Raw genomic sequence first — 15,361 nt, 5'->3', positions numbered from 1 at the left:
CTTATCACATAATTCTCATTTCATCTTCCATTAATGAATTACTCCAAGAATTGGATGATTTATCTTTTCAATATCAGACAGTGGACTGCTTATACACCTTATATAAACATCAGTTTTTTGGTCACACAAACGAAGAAGCCGGACTTGTTTTCACCCAATTGAAGAGAGCGGTACAACATAATTCGGAAAACAAATTTGTTGAAAAACTACCCAGCGTGTCTAAGAAGAGATTGAGTAGAAAAAAGTTCAAGAGACATCTACTGAGAGCTGAGCAAAGAAATGCAAGCACACAAACATTGAGATCATCCTTTTTCGACCGAATTCAGTCTCTTAAGAACTCAAAGTATGAGAGTGAATTAATAAAAATTGTTGATTGTTTACTAGATGGTCATGAAATAATTGATAACCCCATGTTGTACTTTGAAGTTAGAAAGTAATAAAGTGTTTGTACTAAAATGTTTTATTATCAGTGTATATTGTAAAAGTCGAAATTTGAAGTCGATTTGTTTGTTAAATGTCGAATTTTCACACATTATTTTTTGTTAAAAGTCAAAAATAGAACCTCAGATTTTTCATTAAAAATCAAAAATGTTCCCAAACTGTGCGTGCAAAATGTGCAATTTTTTCTCATTTTTCTTAGTTTTACGGTATGACTTTAAGCAAAAAACATAACTTTTAATAATTTTTAAAATGACAAGTTTTGAATCTGTTCTTGCAGCTTAAAAATCGGATTTGTAACAGTAATTTTTTCTTAAAAATCGAATTTTTTCTCGACATTTTTTGTTAAATATCGAAAATAAATTCGACAATTTTCTTAAATATCAAAATTAAATTCGGTGTTTTTCTTAATTGTCGAAAAACAAATTTTCAATAATAACCAAGTACCTAAATTATCAAGTAACCTTTCGTGTTAATCTTTTATTCTGGAAAACTATAAAAAAAATTATAAAATTGAAAATGTAAATTTAATACGAAACACCCAAAAGGTATTCAGAAACTTTATTATTTTTACGAACAAATACAAAATAGTTTACAAAATTGAACATAGAAATCATTCAAAAAGAGTTTCAATAACATATTCTGGTAAGTTCTGAATTTCATTACCGAAAACTCTTTGTCGCTCAATTCTACCAGGTAGTTGAGTTGGTTGAACAGTGACTGGGGTATTAGGTACATCACTCAAAAAGATAGGGTTGTGAGCTGTTCCTTCCTCAATCGATGGGGTTGTCATCGAGGGTGTAGTTGACATGTCAGTAGATCCATAGTACTGCGGTGGGTCAAAGTTTTCCAGATCGTTAAATGACGTGGTGGTACTAGTATCAATACTCAACTCGCTATGTTCTCTTCTATGAGCTCTTGAAGCTATTTGGAGAAGATTATTTTCCACCTCCGGGCCTGATACCTCACCTACATCCGGTGTAGTGAACCAACTGTTTGGAATTTGCCCTTCCTGCCAAGGAAATGTGTACTGAATATTTCCAGCTACGTAGTTGGCAGGAAAATCAGATCCATTAACGTGAGGATAGTGGTGTCCACTGACAACAGCAACTTCGTGTCCCATCGCGTGAGTTCCGAGTTGATTCTCTGTGATTGGGACCTGTCCCTGATGATATGTATCAAACTGTTGTCGCTGGTGCTCAATAATGTGCCACACAGTAATGGGTAAAGTGATCAGAGACTCATACAGTCCGTTTGATAAATCTCGAACTCCTATCCGAGCAATATCCTCAGTAAAAGAAAATGAGTACAGAAGGTTAATATTTTGAACGGTGAACTCCATTTTGGAATAAATGATAGAAGAGGTTTTTGTTAGAAAGTGATGAGAATGGATGAAAAGATTCTTGTCGAGAACGTGATAAAAGCAATCAGTGGAGAGAAAGTTATAAAGCAGTAAATTTCCTTTTTAGGAAGGGAACAGGATATATAAATTAGATTTAAACAAAAGTTAGAACTAAAGTAAGTATTTTTAAACAAAAAGAAAGTGAATGTTGGAGCTCGATAGCAGGATAAAATGTTGAGGAGTAGTTAGTATAATGTGAGAAAGTAGTGATGATGTTTTCAGAGAAGTTGGATCAAATGATAATGTCAAAATCAACAACCTCTATATATAGTGTGCTCTGTCCAATCAGACAACAGTAACCAAAGATGGAAGATTTTATGAGAAAAAGTGACGTTTAGCTTGAAACTTCTGGACGAACTGAAATTCAAATCCAAATTTGGGTAAAATTTTCTAACAAGGTAGGAAGTGAAGGATACATACAGGTTTCCGACTATGCTTTTACCTAAAATGGTCTATTTAAGTTGAAATGAAGTGACATAATTTACCAAAAAAGTCAAGCTTTGATAAATTTTTTCCAATTCGTCAAATTTCAGATCAATCTCGGAAAATGTTCCATTTCTGGAATCAAATTTCTGTATATATACGTTAGCTAAACGAATTCCGAACCTGATCAGTACTCCCACTGCATTGTAGTCGTTGTATTAATGGAAGTACAAAGCACTCTGTAGTGAAGAAGTTATTGTTATTGGTTCTGGGAGAGGAACAAAGTTTGTTTGTGAAATATTTCTGTACTGCTCCAATATATCGGGGACGGAGTTCAAAATGAACAACAATTCGTATTTGCTTACATGCAATTCTGAGGATAAATCGAAAGACTGTTTCGCAATAAACTCCTCATATTCAAATTTTTTAATAGAGAACGTTGCATACTCAAGTCCTTTACTAAATCGGATTATTCTGTTGGATTTTGTGAAAATGTCCAAAAAATTGTAAAAAAGTATGAATCTACATCAATTTCGTCAATTTTGTATGAATCAGGTATACCTTCTTTTCTCTTGTAAATCTTCTCCAATATTTGTAAGTGGTTTTTGATCAACATGTTTCACAAATGAGTAAAATTTCACGTATTAATCTATTAAAATAAAAAAATGTTAAAAGATAGAATGAGATAAGCAAAACGATATCATTAACTTTTACAACAAGTTTCTTAATACTAAAATTTGATTGGTTTGTAGTTTGTAATATAATCACGTTAACGTCAATTGTATATAAGTTATCTTCAATTAAAGTAGGAGTTTTCTTCTCTAATGTTTTAATATTATTGTAAAAACACATTTAGTGTTTTATCGATGAAATTACAAAATTAGTTTGTTTACAATAATATTTGTATTCTCTAAGTGAGCAAGCATCTGACAGATAGATTTTGTTAAGAAGTCTGTTTTAGGATGAATAGTATTGTTTTGTAAAAAATTAACACAAATCAGCAATATGACAAATAAATATATCTTAAGATTTCCGATTTTCCTCCAAGGAATAAGGTTACACATTTTTGATGTTTTCTGGATTTAAATACAATGTATAATGTAACACTGTGACTGCTTCGTAGGAAGTTCTTGAACTTTCGTATTGCTTAATGTTCCTAAAAATAGAAATTACGTCATTTCCTTATATGGAAATAATTAGTCATAAAAGTTATTCTAACTAAAAAACCAAAAATTGTATTCATTCTCACTTTGTTATCAGATACAGTTGCTCAGCAATTTACTTAAAATTTATTCAATTTATTTTGGATCACAACAATACAATGCCTTCTCTTGATAGAAATCTACCTGTCAAATGCTCAAAGTGCGAGAAAATGGTTGTCAAGCAGCAAATGGCTCGACACAAAAAATCGTGTGATAGTGGGACTTTAAAATGTCCCAAGTGTCCACATTTCTACACAAAGAGGAAAGAGGACTTGAACTACCACCTTGCTAAGCATCACGCTCCTCAAGAAAAGAAGCTTAGTACAGTGTGCACCATATGCTTGGAGGAATTTCCAAGTTTTTATTCTCTTCAACAACATAAGAGACGGAAACACGGAACATCGACCAAAGTTGGAACCAGATCCAGCGAAAACTTGAAAGAAGTACTAGAATCGGAAGAATTGGATAGGAACAACGAACAGTTACAGCAGGAACTTAGTGCCTGTCAACACTTCTTTGACAATACTGAGATGGAGAATGGGAGACATAGAGTATTCAATTTTAAATTGTCGAGACTTGATCCCAGCAAAATTAATGAAAAACTTAAGGAAGTGTTTGAAAAGCTTAACTGTGCTGCAAAAATAAATTTATCCCTGGGATTTATTTTACGAAATGTTGACACAGACGAATACCGATACTTTTATGCCCATGAGAACAACACCTTCTTTGAGAAGTCTCATTTACTTTGTTCTAAGGGAGACTTAGTCTCACTTCAGGATAGAGTAGAGAAATTGGATTTGATTGAGACTTGTGCTCAAGAAAGGGCAAACACAAAATGGCGGTATGCACTAACTACGAATGTAACAGTTTTCTGTGCTCTTCTCAACAATATCCCAATGGGATGTTTAGATGCTGTTATACCTGAACAGTTGTTGAGGAGAAACGATGTAAATTGTCTTGTTACGAATGGATACGGAGAAACCTACAAGGACTACCTTTGCTTGTTTAGAGCTGTTGCTGTTCACTTGTATGGATCAGCTGAGCTGGAAACAAACGCAGCTAGAGTTGTTCAGTGACTTTCTCCACGAGTCTGGTCATGACGCAATTAACTTTAGAGGAGATTCAATGGATCACCTTGTGTTTGTTGAAAATGCTATAAAACACAACTTTTTCATTTATGACATTGACATTGAGGACGGGGATTTTGTAGGTGAACTTGCCAGAAGAAGTATTGAGATGTACGAGAACAACATTAATCTACTGCGCTACAACAACCACATTTGCTATGTTGATGATATCAACACGTTTTTCAAACCATTCCGCTGTCCTAATTGTGATACCTTTATTAAGCGTGCTGGTAATTTCCACCGTCACGTGAAATCTTGTAAAGATAGGATACAGCACATTTATCCGAAGAGTGTTTACACTTTGAGAGAAACTTTGTTCGATAAACTTGACGGTTTTGGAATTGGATATGAGGAAGAACAAAAACTTTTCAAAAACTTGGCTGTATTTGACTTCGAATCAATCTGCGTTCCATGTAATGAACTAAAAGATACCAATACAACTACTTGGATAGGAAAACATGAACCAAGATCTGTGTCAATTTCCTCTAATTTATTACAAGAACCTATTTTCCTTTGCAACAGAGACCCCAAGACACTGATTGTATCTTTTGTTGAAGCATTAGAGGAACTAGCTAGCAGAAGTAAAGCAGAAATGTTGCAAAAATTTTCCTCAATTGAAAATGCAATTAAAAACAGAGTAAGTTCTATTTTCGAGAAGCTAAATGGAAGGAAAGATGAGTGTACTCCAATGTTTGAATTTCAATATATCGAAGAAGAAGAAATTGATATGTCGACTCAATTCCTCCAAATTCAGAGAAATCAACTTCTCGAACTACAACAACATTTTGAACGTTATGTCAGCATTTTACCTGTATTTGGATTCAACAGCGGGAAATATGATCTGAATCTTATCAAGTCTTATTTACTACCCTACCTCATTCACGAGCGCGATGTTCAACCAACGGTTATTAAAAAAGCTAATCATTTTGTATCCTTTAAATTTGGCGATGTTCAGTTTCTCGATATTCTAAACTTTCTTGGTGGAGCAACATCACTAGATTCGTTCCTCAAAGCTTACAAGACAAATGAGACCAAAGGGTTTTTCCCTTATGAATGGTTCGACTCACCAAACAAATTGGATGTAACTTTCCTACCCCCTTACGAATGTTTCTTTAGTAAGTTGAGAGATCACAATCCCTTGGAAAAAGAATTTACGGATTTCACAAAATTGTTGAATAGTGGACTTTCCCAACAGGAGGCTCTGAAAAAACTTAGGTTGAAGGTAGTGCCCCCCTCGGGATTCGACAACTACAATTACCTGGAAAGTGTGTGGGAGCACGAACAAATGACAACTTTTCAAGACTTTGTCAGGTGGTATAATAACAAAGATGTTGTCCCGACACTAGAAGCGATGCAGAAAATGATGGAATTCTATCATAACAAAGGGATTGATATGTTAAAACTGGGTTGCACACTACCTAATTTAGCAAATATTTGTCTACACAAATCAACTAATAGTAAATTCTATCCTTTCGTTGAAGCAGACAAAGATTTACATGATAAAATACGCGAAGATATGACCGGTGGTCCCTCTATTGTGTTTACTAGAAAAGCAATTGTGGATCAAACCTACATTCGAAACACAGAAAACATTTGCAAATCAATTGTGGGTATAGACGCCAGTCAACTTTACCCCTTCTCAATGTGTCAAGAAATGCCCACTGGGCTTTACACTAGATGGGAGTTTGATTCAGACTCTCAGAAGTTTAAAGCTAGACAAAATAAATCGAGGAAATTTGAGAACATGGTTATGTCGTACCTACAATCTCAACGTCCTAACTGCACTATTGAAAGCTACTACAAAACTGGAACTCAGAAAAAGATTGATTGTTTTAATGTAGACGGATTTTGTGCTCACTGTAAAACTATTTTTGAAGCAATGGGTTGTTACTTTCACTTTTGTGCATGTCAGGAAGCAAGAGCAAGCATGTCAGAGGAAGAGACTCAGAAAGGATTAAAGAAACGGGAATACGATGAACTAAGACGAGACTATTTGCGAAACAAAGGATATAAAGTTGTTGAGATATGGGAATGTAACTGGTGGGAAACTGTCAAAGGTGATGAATCTGTAAAAATTCACGTGAGAAACAATTTCCCATTCAAGCTACCTCTGACTCAAGAATCTCTACTTACAAAGATAAGAGAAGATAAACTATTTGGTTACGTTCAGTGTGATCTCGAAGTTCCAGATGGGTTGAAATACAAGTTCTCGAACTTTCCACCAATCTTTAAAAACTTTAATGTTAGTCGAGCAGATATTGGTGATTATATGAGGGATTATGCAATTGATAACGATTTACTCAAGCAACCGCAACGCATGTTAATTTCAAGCTTCAAGTTGGAGAATGGAACAGTCATAACACCATTACTCAATTTTTACCTTAGTCTTGGGCTAAAATGCACCAAAATTTATCGCTTCGTTCAGTACACACCCAAAAAATGCTTCAACAATTTTGTCCAATCGGTTGTTGATGCTAGAAGAGTTGGAGATGAAAATCCTGAATCAAGCGTTGTAGCGGAAACAATGAAATTGTTAGGGAACAGTTCCTATGGTTACCAAATCATGGACAGAAGCAGACATACAGAGACAAAATACTTGAACGATGAAAAGACACACAAAGCTATCAACGGGAAATTGTTTAAGAGACTTAACAGTGTGTCAAAAGAACTATACGAAGTTGAACTTGTAAAATCAAAAAATGAGCACCGTGAACCGATAATAGTCGGCTTTTTTATACTTCAGAACGCAAAATTACGTATGTTGGAGCTTTATTACAATTTTTTTGATAAATTTTGCGATGTCGACACGTTCGAAGAGTTAGAAATGGACACTGACTCCTTATACTTAGCTCTAGCGCACGATAATTTGTACGATTGCATTCGTCCATCTAAAAAAGCAGATTGGGAAACTCTGAGGGAACACGATTGTGATGATTCTTTCAAAGCTGATGCTGTACAAAATTTCTTCCCTAGAACTTGTTGTGATAAACATAAAAAGCACGATAAGCGTGAACCAGGTCTGTTCAAGGAAGAATTTAGATGTACTGAAATGATTTGTCTCTGTAGCAAAACATATTGTTGCTACGATGCCAAATCGGATAAGTACAAATTCAGCAGCAAAGGACTGAACAAACGAACATTGGAAGAGACCGGAGATGGACCATTGGAAAAATATCGGCGAGTGATGGAAGAAATCATCAATTTAACATCTACAAATAGAGGATTTCGGACAATCAACCACTGCGTCCAATGAACAAACAAAGAAAGGACTCTCATATTTTTATCCTAAACGAAAAGTGTTATCTGATGGAATTCATACTGTACCCCTGAACCTGTAATTTATTGAATCAATTTTTGTATTGTGAGCGCTCTCTGTTGTGTTTAAAATTACTTATAATGTACTTGATTAATACTGTGTCTGTCTTTTTGTACCTTCATATTTCATTCTTATAAAAATTTTCAATTTTCTCAATTTTAGTGGATATAACTGACCTTAATACATTGCGGCGGCTATACCTAATCTTAATACATTGCGGCGGCTATACCTAATCTTAATACATTGCGGCCGCTATACCTAATCTTAATACATTGCGGCGGCTATACCTAATCTTAATACATTGCGGCGGCTATACCTAATCTTAATACATTGCGGCGGCTATAGCTAATCTTAATACATTGCGGCGGCTATACCTAATCTTAATACATTGCTGTGGTTAAACCAAAAAATGTTGAAATTTACTGCGAGGGAATTATCCGTTAATGCGTGCTGCCTGTACAATTCCCCGCCTGTACGTACGCACTGACTGTACAATTCCCTGCGCGCTGCATGTATAATTCCCTGCTAATCCCTAAATGACCTCTAAAATCACGTGACAAGTGGCCCCGAAAAATCACCCTGATCTGCTCCCACCTTACTACTCACCCCCTGGAACACCCCTAGATTTATCCCCAATCTTAATACATTGCGGAGGATATTCCTAATCCTAATACATTGCGGCGGCTATACCTAATCTTAATACATTGCGGCGGCTATACCTAATCTTAATACATTGCGGCGGCTATACCTAATCTTAATACATTGCGGCGGCTATACCTAATCTTAATACATTGCGGCGGCTATACCTAATCTTAATACATTGCGGCGGCTATACCTAATCTTAATACATTGCGGCGGCTATACCTAATCTTAATACATTGCGGCGGCTATACCTAATCTTAATACATTGTGGCGGCTATACCTAATCTTAATACATTGCGGCGGCTATACCTAATCTTAATACATTGCGGCGGCTATACCTAATCTTAATACATTGCGGCGGCTATACCTAATCTTAATACATTGCTGTGGTTAAACCAAAAAATGTTGAAGTTTACTGCGAGGGAAATTATCCGTTAATGCGCGCTGCCTGTACAATTCCCCGCCTGTACGTACGCGCTGACTGTACAATTCCCTGCGCGCTGCATGTATAATTCCCCGCCTGTACGTACGCGCTGACTGTGCAATTCCCTGCGCGCTGCATGTATAATTCCCTGCTAATCCCTAAATGACCTCTAAAATCACGTGACAAGTGGCTCCGAAAAATCACCCTGATCTGCTCCCACCTTACTACTCACCCCCTGGAACACCCCTAGATTTATCCCCAATCTTAATACATTGCGGAGGATATTCCTAATCTTAATACGTGGCGGCCGCTATAACTAATCTTAATACGTGGCGGCCGCTATTACTAATCTTAATACGTGGCGGCCGCTAATCTTAATACGTGGCGGCCGCTATTACTAATCTTAAAACATGTACGCCGCCTATACCCTATCTTAATACATTAGTGTAGACCCTCTCTCAAAAATTACTCCTATACCCTATCTTAATACATGTGGTCTACACCCCCCCCCCCCGGGGAGACTTGCTCACCCTATTACTACTCAGGTACCCACACCTCCACGCGCACGCACACATACACACACGCACAAGCACGCACACGCACACATACACCACACACAAACACCACAAACAACACACACACCACACACACCACACACACACACCACACATACCACACACACACCATACACACACACCACACGCACACCACACACAAACACACACCACATACATCACAAACAGACTCACCACACAGACCACACACACACCACACACACATACACACACACAACCAAACACAAACACATACACACACAAACAAACAATTCTCCTCATTTTTCAGGATGCATAGTTTGGTTGATTTCGATGCGCCTCTTAACAGCGTGGCTTTGGTATCACTAATTGAAAGCATCTCAAGAGAACCTGTTTTAGCTGCCTTCTGGCTCCTTTGAGACAGCTCTAGTTTTGTTAGGGTCCCGGGTTCTCTTGATCCCTCTCCCACTCTAGTGGGGTTTTGCTTTTTTGTCCAGGCTTCCCTGGGACAGTTTTGTTCTGTTAGGGTCCCTACTTCTCTGGGTCCCTCACCACAACTTGTGTGCTGTTGCTTTTTTGTCCTGGCTTCTTTGGGACAGAATGCGTTTTCCCGGGGTTCCGGCTTCTCTGGGTTCCTCCCCATCTTTTATAAGTTTCGCTTTCCTGTCCTGGCTTCTCCGGAACAGCCTTTTGCTGGTCCTGGCTTACCCTAGTACTGATTTTTCCTGCAAACATTTCCAATGATTTCTCCTTTTTCTCAGTGGGAAACCCATTATCTCCCACCTTTCCTGACAAGAATCCTAAAGAGTCACAAAATTTTCTAGTAAGATTTTTATTGTGCTCTTTTTTCTTGCTAGAGATCCAAGATATCTCAAAATTCTGAGTTGGAAGAGTGAGAACTTTCATATACTTACCATCACCTACAATTGTTGGTAGGTTTCCCAATGGGTTTCCTGATAGGATTTCTTCTGATCTTGGCAAGTCCAAAATAGGAACTTGGCAAGAAAAATGGGAATCAGTGCACCGGGACCCACACCATACACACACACACAACACCTACACACCACACACACACACCACCCACACCACTTACAGCACACTACGGAGCCGAAATTTTACAATAAACAGAAGAATATGTAGAGATGAACAAAACAACTTTGAATACAACCAAAACAGAATTAATCTTGTTCTCGCGCAATAATTCTGATGTTGGATTTATATTTCCAAAACCGAAGTACTCACAACACAAAAAAGTTGCAGATATCTTGTATTCAAATTGACAGAGATCTTAGTTTCGATGAGCAGCTGAACAAAATCCTAAAAAGATGGATCATGCTATAAGATCATTTTACCTATCAAGACATCAAGTTAACCTGAACGCGCGTATTGTTCTAATATCACTTGTGCTTTCACACTTATCGTTTTCGGTAAACTTTTCTCAAAATTTATCTGAAAAAAAACTTAAACCGCCTTAACCGACAGATTAACTAGGGTATAAAAGATTGCTTTCTACGCAAAAAGTATGACATAGCGAAAGATCTGCTGATCCAGACAAAGATCCTACCAGCTGAGCTAGTAATAGCAAAAATGTCGCTAATCAAATTTCATTATGATATAGGCAGGCCAGAAAAATCTGAAAATTTTCACGGCTATCTGAGTTTTCTTCAAAATACTCGAACGAAACAACTCTAAGCTAGACAAAATGCGAAAATTAGCCTCGGATTGAATTCGATTAGAATTAAAGTGTGAAAAGTGCTCCCTATAACACTATTCGCTTCATACAGCTGAAATTGAAATACATGGAAATCTAACCTTATTAATCTAAACTTATTATTCTAAATTTTAGCTTCTTTGACTTCCTTTGCATAGCGAAACTCTGAAAATGAGTTTGGTCTGATTTGAAAAACCCTCATATCCCGGTCAGATCAAAGTTCACAGCTTTTGAAAAATATCAATAGAATTTAGTAAACTAAAAACATATTTCAACCAGTCAATTTGGGACGTTTCAATAAACGGAACATACCAACCCTTTCTGACGTCTGAAACACTGCATACCAAACAGACCAAACATACCGACGGTTTCGTACGTGATAAACCGACAACACCGAACAGCAGTTTTTACGTCGTTTTCACTCAATTTCGTGCACTAGGGGAAAATGTTTAGCATCCGTTCGCACTAATTTGTAAAACTTTGGATCATGATCAGTTTATACTATTGTCTGGATCACATGGTTTATGTTTCTACTACCTCGTCCTTGGTTGCCTATAAAGAACCTGAGAATTTTATTTCGACGTTTTAATTAAGGGAAATCCGATAGGAAAGGTATTAGGGAATTTAGGGGGTAACTTTAGGTCGCGGTTATATGACAATATACCCAATGCCATTATACTCAATGCTTTTTGATATTTTCGTTCAATAATCCGACTATTTGTTAGCCGTCGCTATTACACGTAAGTTTTTAGCATACATCAGCGGAAAATTTGGCCCATGTTTGGTTGTGACAGTTTCATATCAAGTCCCACGGGCCGCTGAGTTATGGCCATGGCCACGAAGAACAAAAAAACATACGTGTATTAGCGGCTGCTAATTTGCAGTGGAACTATTGAACGAAAATGTCAAAAAGTATTAGGTATAATGGCATTGGGTATAATGTCCTGACACCATAAGCAGCTATGCTTGACAGATTCTTTCAGATCAGGAGACTGTCAGTAATGTTCAAAGTGTTTTTTTCCTTCCATAAACTTCTATTTCGCTGTACCTTTGAAACCCATTCGTCTCTTGACCCATTTCATCCATTTGATTATTGGTTCGTGGAATGGTTTGATGAGAATAATTAGTAAAATTGAGTTGACGAATCCGAAACTCAATTTTAGACATCGTAGAATAGGATTCACGATTGTCTTCATAGTCAGGTTGTATTGTTGATCTTGATTCTCAATCCAGGTTTCATAATTCAACTGCTCCTGTAACACAAAAAAAAACAAAAAAGAACATAATTTGCTAGAAAAGTAGCAGAATGCAAATCATCATAAAATCGTAGCAGAGATGTTTGCTACGTATTGGGTGTTTGAATAATCTGTGGATATATGTCGAACTCTTAGCTCAACTTTTATTACCAAATTAATTACAGATTGTAGTCTCTTTGAAAATAATAGTCTTGTATGTCATTTTTTACACCAGCGTACACAAAAAATAACTTTAACTTATTCAAAACTTTTGCAAAAAAGTTGAAATCAACTTTGGTAATCAGAAGAAATTATTTAAGCACTCTGAGAGCTATATACACCTAAATTTGCTATCAAAAATTGGTCGTAATATATCCAAAAGTATTCAGAGAGTCTGAACGTTTAAAAAAGTTCAATTAAAAGTGAAGACCGGCAGTAAATTGAACTCTTCAAGAGGAAACCAAGATCCCTCAATGCTGACATCAAAAATAAAGAGAAATATTTGCATTTCTGAAGTGATTTTATAAAATGTGCAATTGTCGAAAAATTCCAAGTAATTTTTTGCGGTCTATAACAAACATTCAAACCTGTTTATCGAATAAATTTATAGATATTATGAGAACATGAGCAAAAGAGCAAAAATTCACGTTTCGCATGCCGGAATTCACTTTTTTGCATGTCGGAATCAGGAAACGCAAAAAGCAAAATTCTTCTACAACGTCAAGTAGGGTTTCTGTTGTGTATAACAATCATGCTCCTATTTAATGTTGACATCTATCGAGGTTTAAAATATTGTGAACTATTTTATGGTACAGCTACCAGCTCATAGAGCCAATTGGTTACAAAATCACATTGTGAGAATTAATTTTGCGCTAGAAAAAATGAAGGCAATTTTGAAATAAACGGTGTTTTTAAAGTCATAAATGATGCGGATATTCATTTTTGCGACACCAAGTTGCCATCTAAAATTTTTAAAAACCGATTCTTAGGAACAAACTTCTGATGTAAACAATATCTGAGTGTGAAACTGAAAATTAATGAGAGCAAGCCAAACAAAAAATTGCACGGACAATTTTAGAAAAAATGGCAAAACTACAACAAAAGAAAGCAAATTGGTTAATCCAAACAGCAAAAAGCTGCTTCAAAAAAGCAAAGAATGTTAATTTCGACGATACTATCTGTTTGGTGTATTTCTTGTTTAAAATCATACTTTTGCATCACACAATCACGAAATGCAAAAACCACAACTGTTTGCCTCTACAAAGAGAAAAATTTAGCTGTGTAACGCTCATTTGATGCTTATGTTCGCCCAATTTTACAATATACAGTATTAATTAATGATACATCTAGCAGATCAGAACTCAAAAAATCAAAAGTGATTGCAAAATTAGCTCAAAAAAATTGTAAACATTTGTTTATTTGGGCCACAAAGTTTGCACGTTTTTCTGAGATAAAAAAGTCTTTGAAAATCAGTAATGAAGAGCTTCATTTTGCGTACTTAATAAATTTTCAGCCAAGACATAAGAAAAAAGACTCGGTGGAATATTTTCTAAATAACGTAATATTTGAGTCCTAAAATCAATATTCAGTGAAACAATTGAAATAAAAGCTTATACTGCCATTAAAAAACAACAATAATATGATATATATATATATATATATATATATATATATATATATATATATATATATATATATATATATATATATATATATATATATAATAATATAAAAAAATTAAAAAAAAAAGGCAACGAGCATATGCAAACTTTAATATTTTTGCCAATTGCGAATTTGCCTGATTTAAACTTATCAACAGTCTGAGTTGATGTTAATTATAAAAATCTACAAACGAAAGATTTCATTTCTGATCAGTTTTTATCACTAAGTTATTTTGTTCTCACTTTTTCAATATTCCTCTAAAGAGGTACAATCCTATATATTTTGACCAAACTTGATGCCTCTGAAGCAATTCAAGTAGTAACATTGAGTAGAATGATCAAAAGTTCAAATCTCCTTCAAATTAACTCATCTAATTCGGCTGATATATCTTTCAAAATTTTGTAATAAAGAAAAGTTTCTGTCATGCAGATTACTTACTAAATTCAGTTACAAATATAAGCAGAAACACGAAACTTTTGAAAACAACAAAAATGGTTACCAATTTCTTGGAAAAAGGAACTCAGATTCAACATCGGTTCATTTATCTAAAAGGAAAATAATGAAAAGTTTAAAAAAAAATTGAAACTTCAATCCTAATAATGGCTTTATTTGATGGGACCAGAGGAGAGAAATAATACTTCTACTTATATTTTCTTCGCAAGATATCATTTTTTATCTGAAAAATTCTTTTTATTTCTCATAATAGATTCTATGGATATTGAACATTGCTGCTATTGGCGGAAAATCGGGCGCATAAAAAAAATGCTGTAAAAAGAAAATAGGAGAAGTAAATTTTTGATTTCTACGCTGTTGCAAAATTCTTCGAAATAAATTTTTGGAAGAAAAAACATTGAAAAATTAGCTTTTGGAAAAATTTTCAGCACGGCAATAGTGATGAAGAAAACTGAAAAGTTGACGAACTCGTGTGTGCGAAATAGATGTAATTTTCTACTATAGTCCAAACTCAGATCATTTTTCATCTCTTAGCTACGGCTGTTAATAATATCCTACAAAGACTTTGCAATAAATGAACCTTATTCTGAAATAGTAAAAGTTTGTTTGCTTTTATTTCTATAGACTTTTAAGTCTCTCGTTTTAAAATTAATTGCAATTTCAGATTTCAGCATATTTTTCTAGAAAAGTCTTTTGGTTGTCTGAGAAAAAAACTGGCGTTCAATTTTCGGAGTGGAAAACAAAGCTCTTAAAGCAATATTTTGATTTGTTGTACGGAAAAATATTTTTTAAT

The sequence above is a fragment of the Convolutriloba macropyga genome, chromosome 10 (assembly GCF_964194025.1).
Source record: "Convolutriloba macropyga chromosome 10, txConMacr16.3, whole genome shotgun sequence".
NCBI lineage: Eukaryota > Metazoa > Xenacoelomorpha > Acoela > Convolutidae > Convolutriloba > Convolutriloba macropyga.
Note: the sequence above shows the minus strand (reverse complement) of the source record.